Source organism: Monodon monoceros, unplaced genomic scaffold, assembly GCF_005190385.1.
Source record: "Monodon monoceros isolate NGI ecotype Baffin Bay Population unplaced genomic scaffold, NGI_Narwhal_1 Super_Scaffold_17, whole genome shotgun sequence".
Lineage (NCBI taxonomy): Eukaryota > Metazoa > Chordata > Mammalia > Artiodactyla > Monodontidae > Monodon > Monodon monoceros.
Window position 1 is genome coordinate 19442637 of NW_021703773.1, and position 6998 is coordinate 19449634.

At 35.1% G+C, this 6998-nt stretch overlaps 1 non-coding gene across 1 annotated transcript; it reads left to right on the forward strand.

Annotated features, from left to right (window-relative positions):
* Positions 1-226: 226 nt before the first annotated feature.
* On the forward strand, positions 227-333 carry LOC114897728. Its single transcript, XR_003794253.1, has one exon. It is a non-coding gene; the product is annotated as a U6 spliceosomal RNA (small nuclear RNA).
* Positions 334-6998: the final 6665 nt, after the last annotated feature.

Sequence of the window (6998 nt, forward strand, 5' to 3'; positions counted from 1 at the left end):
TGAATGTCCACATGAAAACTCCTTTACTTCTTTTGAGTTTCTGTTCTCATGTCTTCCCTTCAGGAAAACCTTCCCTGATCCCAACTGGATCTAAAACATGAACTATTTCCTACAACGATCACTTCAAACATTACTTAAATGTATTTAAAGGTCCAAATATGCTAGCAGTTTTTCAAAGAATTCTTGAATAAACCCCAAATAAATGTCAAATAAGAATGTAAAATAAGTGCTCGCTTCAGCAGCACATATACTAAAACTGGAACGATACAGAGAAGATTAGCATGGCCCCTGTACAAGGATGACACGCAAATTCGTGAAGCGTTCCATATTTTTTGGTTCTAAAGCAGAAACTAACACACCATTGTAAAGCAATTATACTCCAATAAAGATGTTAAAAAAAAAAGAATGTAAAATAAAATCATTTCTTTTGATAGCACAATATGTTAGATACTCACAATCTCCGGGAAATATTTTCCTCTGAGATTATTAAAGGTACACTTCAGAATCATGACAGGTTAAGTATTCTTTCCACTAATCTATCAGTTATTTATAAAATAAAATAAATGCATTGTGCAAATGGATGTAAACAAACAGTGACAATTTGTTTTATATTCTGAGTACATTTGCCATAGTTTGCATTTTAATAGCCTGCCTGGTAGCTCTTTGAGAATGTTGTTAGAGGCCAATAATTCTTAGAAGAGTGCAAATTATGAAGAGAGAGGTTTGATAAAGCGCTTATTATTTTGGTGGCTAAGCTATAAGAACTCATGTCTGAAGTTGATTTAAGAGTATTTCTTAAAAGTGGTCCAATGTGATTTATTTCTAAGAGCTTTTTGCTGTATTCATCTAATATTAATTATTTGGAATTTAAAAATCATATTATTAAAGTATTTACTTGACACATTACTAAGAGTCAAATTTCAATAGGCCAATTATCAAGACCACACCTTAAGACACTGAATTGTCCCAGGGATGAATCATCTCACAATCTAACCTGTACACAGTAAATTCAAACATATGGAAAACACACTCAAATATAAAAAAGGAAATAAATTTATTAGAGGCTTTTATGAATAAGACTTGAAATGATGCTTTAACTTATTCCCTTTTTTATTTGAGCAAATTTGGATTTTGAGATTTTTTTTTTTCTGAAACAGACTTTATTTTTCAAAAGTAACATAATTTTAAAAGTGAGGAAACTTTAGAGATAATCTGAGCAAATCGTCTCATTTAAAAATGAGATTAAGGTCTAGAGAAGAAGATGACTTGCCAAAACCCACAGACCTAATTGATGTTAATCGAACAGCACTATTTGGAGGTCAAACTCCAGCGTAGTAACTCCAAGTGAATGTTGTTTTCATTAAGCTACAATATTTTTATTCCATAACAGTTTTATGAAAGAATGATTCACTCAATTTATTTTTCCTCCAAATTTTTATAGCACAAGTGTCACACAAGACAAGGTTTCTGCTTCAAAGAGCTTGGGGTTTAGTTAAAGAGATTTAAGATACATTTATTCAAACAACTAACAAAGTAATGGCATGTAATTATGTACAGAAATGGTAACACATAGGTTATGTGATTACCATTTTGCTGATATTTGAAATAGAAAACACAAGTATATATATTACATATAATATATATATATATATATAAAATCATGAGCAAAGTTAGACTCTCTTAGAAATTAACAGATGGAGTAGGAAAAAGTAAATAAGACAGAAAAGGAAGTGAATGACACCATTGTAACAGAATATTTAAATGAAATTTTCTGTCTCGTTTTCCACTGAAGCCCCAAAACAACAGCAGTGAATTACTCCCCACAACCCAAAGGAAGGTGCTAGCTGCCCACAGAGTGCTTTGAGAGTGCTTGAAGAAGACCTTGTTGGCAAGTGGTTTTATAACCCTTTCTCAAATTTGAAAATACATTAAAGTTGAAGAGGCTATGAGTTGAAAATTAGAGTATTTCTTTGGAAAATTGTCAGGGTTGCTTTCCTCTCCTCTTAGCTTAATAAAGGGACCTCAATAAATAAGCCCTGTTGGAGAGAGCACAATATATGTTTCCTAAAGCTGATGTGACACTAAGAGCTGGTGACTTATACTTAAGGGACAGTCTAAAAGCATGAGACTAACTATAGTAGCCTCTGGAAGACAAGCTTGAGGAGGAATGGTACTACTCATGAGTACAGTTAAAGTTGTCTATCTATCCCCCAGCACCTAGATGTGGAACCTGTGTAGCTACACTAGCTTGTCCAGTTTCCTGCCCAAAAGAGATTCTGCAAAAATGAGACATTCTCAGCAGAAAGAAACTGGAAATGAACTTTCTGATGCAGAAACTGCAGTGCAGCCAACAGAATGAGAGGCAAGGTTCTGAGTTGAAGGATCTGTGTTCAGAGGGTCAAGAGGGGAATATGCATGAAACCCATGAAAATAACCATGGGAGAGAGCTTTAAATCTGCACAGCCAGAATAAACTCACACCAGGTCCCATAAAAGCCAAGCAGTAAGACCTTCCCTGCTTCTCACCCTCCTTTCTCCTCTCCATTCCTTCTAATTCTGCTGTGTGAGTGGGTAAGAGGGTAAAAGGGCCCATTGGGAAAATTAAGGAATGGATATATGCCTTTCTCATCCTACCATCAGCTTCAGGTCTGAAGCAAAACAAGCTGGTAGAGATGAGAAGCTTTCATTTGGTATGAATTTGCAGCACTGATTTCTACACTGGACTGGATTCCACAGTTACTGAAATGAGACTTTCTATCTAAAAGTGATTGGGGTACATCTTTGGTATATGTGAACAATCAGAAAAGTCATGTGAATGAAAATTCAAGGGATAGAAGAAAAATGGTTGATTGAAGAGATTTAAAGAAATAGTGTAGTGGGAGGAAGGAATAAGTTCACTTTCTGACTGCACCCTAAAGTCCTGCTTATTCTTCATAATGATTATACAAGCTGTGTGTGTGTGTGTGTGTGTGTGCGTGTGCATGTACACACTATCTCTGTGTGAAACTAATTTTTTCTCTTTTCTGGGATATTATACACACACACACAAAACAATGTATTAGTGCCACAAGAAAAATCAAAATTAATGCACAAAAGCTAGAGTCATACAGATCATACTGAAGGACCTCAAAATAATAAAATTAGAAAAATATATATATTTTAAAACTATGCAGTTCCCCTGCCAAAAGCCATAAAAGGGAAAGAAAACAAATAATTCTACTTGGAAATTCTCAAACATTCTTTTAAAAAGCCTCACTCTGGAAAAGTTTTGTAACCAATGGTTGTGCTGGTTCTAAATATGAAATCCATCCTAATATCCACTGACAGATTCAAGCCAAATTTCATGAGGGATTGGGTACTGAAGTTCACAAAACATTGCCACTAAGACTTATGCTGCTGAAAGTCTGAAACTGTCTGGATAGAGGCTAACAGGAGAACAGGGGGGGACGTGGGAGTTGGCCCCAACACAGTAGTATGATCCCAAGGGAAAGGGTGGGTGCTTTTGTTATAGAGCAGAGAATCGGAAGTTGAGCTGTGTTTTTAGAAACAAGACGGAATGGCTAGTTTAAGTTTCAGCCCTTTTGATCTCACTAAAGCTGGTAGCAATCACTGGTAGTCTAAAAGGCAAGAGCTTGTCCTGGGAGGAATGTCTAGTGGGACTGAAGAGATGTGTTGGTTAATTGAGAATATTTGCTTGTGCTAACATGTGAATACATCTGTATAGCCAGTCAGTGTTTTGGGTTTTTTTTTCTCATTTGTAAAATACTTTCCCCTTAATCAAATACATTCTACAAGAGTTGCTGATTCACTTTTTCCATGAAAAGTGAAAATTGTTTTATAATGAGTCACAATTTGTATTCTAACCTATCCCAGAACTCATAGATTATAGAAATGGATACTGCGTCATCTGATCCAAAATTTTCATTTATGTTCACAGGTACATTGATAAACAGAGTATCATCAACATACACAAAAATTTAAAACTAGTTTTTCTGATGATTCAGATTTTCTGTAGGTTTCATGAATATTTCTTACTGCTCTGAAATACAAATATGACGAATCAATTCCTTCAATTAATACTATAATTATTTTTTGTTTTCAACTAGGACATATATGATAACATCTATTAGAAAAGTTTAAAAAATAGATGTTGTATTACACAAGAGCAAGTAACCCTCAGTCTATAATTAAACTTTCAATAAAAATGCTATTGGTGGGAGAGGGGTTTATGGGAACTCTGTACATTCTACTCAGTTTTTCTGTGAACCTAAAACTGTTCATAAAAATAAAGTCTATTAAAAATACACTAAAAATCCTATTTGGCATTGAAAGTCAAACCTCATGTCAGGTAATTAACCATATTCTCTAATTGTTGCATGACCATTACTGTTCACTGATTACCTGGGACAAGAAGCACTAGTTGTATATTTAAACGGTGCTGCTCTCAGATGAATAAGGTAAAAATAGGTTATATATTTTGATTCAAAAAGATGCATTAAATCAGCAGTTATATATAAAAGTCACAAAGAATGCTGAAAGATATCATCATTCCTTCAATATAGCTAATGCCTCCTTAATAAATGATATGAGCTAAAATTTATAGAGTACTTACTCTGAGATAAGTAAAATTACTATCCCTATTTTACTCTGGAGAGAGGGAAGACTTAGAAAAAGGATAAGTGAATGAACCATCTAAGGCTACACAAGGAGGAAATCTTAGAGACTGGACTCAAATCCACTATCTGCCTTCAGGGAATGCACACTTAAGTACTACAGATTTACCTCTACCCTGGACAAATCACACATGTTGAAAAAGAAGTCAGTGATCAATTTTAAATTACAATTAGCCATTATAATTGGCTCATCTTACTACTGATAACTTTTGTTAACAAGAAAATATTATTGGACTAGCTTGTTCCAATGAATTATCTATACATAATTTCAAATATAACAATATTTACAGGCAGAATTTTCCAACAGCAATACCTATGGCTTCTTTGCTTTGCTTTTAAGTCGCTGTGGACAGTAAATGAAGATGAGGCAGGGCTTCTCGCCTCCTTGCCAGGTTATATATAAACTTAATCAGAAGGAGGTGCTCTACATTCACCAAGAAACGGCTATTAAAGTTCTCTGAACTGTACACTCAGCTCCACTGAGTTTAATCATTGAAAAGGATTCTAGTTTTATTTTAGGACATACACAACCTTGACCTGAGGAAACCTGTTTTCTGCAAATCAGGATTCTTCTGAAACTACTTCTTCAGCAAATTGGTGACTATGTGGTAATTTGATATGAGAGCGAATAAAGAAAAAGTATATTTGTTCTGCTGAAATTATAAAAAGGATGAGTGGTTAAGACAGAGTTGCAACTAAGCTGTGTCTGCACATATTCCATGAAGTGGACAGTGAGATCTATCACACAGATAAGCCAAGCTAAAATACCACTTTTCCTTCAATTATATGGATATTTCAAACAATATACTTTCCTTGGCTTAAAAATTTGGGCAACTGCTGATCTTCACCTCTTTACAGCCCTTTTGCAGTCTTCTATTTGAAGAGATTTAAGTGAGGAAAAACTTCAGAATTCATAGAAAACATATAATGGTATAGAGTGTCCACTTATACCAGCTTGTGTCTGTGGTTGCCAGCAGCTCTACATTTAATCTTACAACGATAAGTTTCTGCAACAGCAGACTCAGTAGTAGCTGGTTCCACATACAAGTTGTAAAGTTGTGAAAGGTGCATGTGGTTAAAGAGAGTAGCCCCCAGATTTAGAAAGACTATTCAAGCTTCAACATTGCTTGTCCTAGGGCTCAGGGAATCTTCATGCACTGAATGGAAGGCAGACCAAGAGTGAAAATGCTGTGTGATGAAAAAGATATAATATAGTGGACACGAAAAAGAAAAAGGGAGCTTTCAGTCCAACGACCAGAATTCTTTGTAAGAAGGCAAAATATCTATTTTATATCAGATAAATAAGATGTGGATAAATGAGAACAAAAATGTCTCAGAGGTGGAAGCAGAGGTGGTGTGAGCAAAGCGATGTGTGTCACGGAGCAGTGATCTTGAGTCTTTTTGACTCACGCTGTGTTAAGACGCTTAGGATGAAACCTGCCCGAAGTCTTTGCTACACACTTGTTGAATGAATGAGCATTAAGTACTACTCAGATGAGCTGCACTATAGGAGGAAACGGTAGGTGACAAAGCCAGAAACATGACCCAGAAGCAGAATATTAAGGACACCAATGTCAGGTTAAGGACTGTGAACAATTTTCAGTAGGCAAGGAAATTGCTGAAAGCTTTTGAGAACAGAAGTAACATAAATGGAACTATGCTTTAAAAAATTACCTGGTTACCATACATAAGATGAATTATATGGCAAAGAGAAAACTGAGAGTCTACAGCAGAATCCAAATGAAATGAGTCTTTAAACCAAGATGAATATGGTACACACAGAGAGAAGAAAATGGATGCAAGGATTTGACAGAGATTGGAAAACAATGAATAGCAATTCAATATAGAGAATGAAGAGGAAAAGACTGATAAGTTTTAGGATTAAACCTACTAATCTACATTTTAAGAAACACAGGAAGGTGAAAAGATTTGATTATGTGCATTTGCTTTGCTCTGAGGCAATCTGATATAACAATAATAATGAGTGATAATAGTGATGATGATAATATACCAATAACAGCCCAAACCTGGACAGTATTTAGCAGGTGCCAAGCCATGAACTAAATGCCTTACATGTGACTGAGTTCAGTAGGTATGGCTTTGGGTGTAATAAACACAAGAGAGATAGCTGAGGCCATAAGATTTGACAAGAGAAAACTTTTTTTTTTAGAGTAAAAAAATGCCAATCTTTCTGACAAGAGAAGAAAACAAGAGTTAAAGCAAATTAAAATGTCTAGTCACCTGAAAAAAAGTGCTGCTATTATTAATGGAAAGGGAAGTTTATAAGGGAGTTTTTAAGGAGAGTGGGAGGTCATCTGTTCAGTTT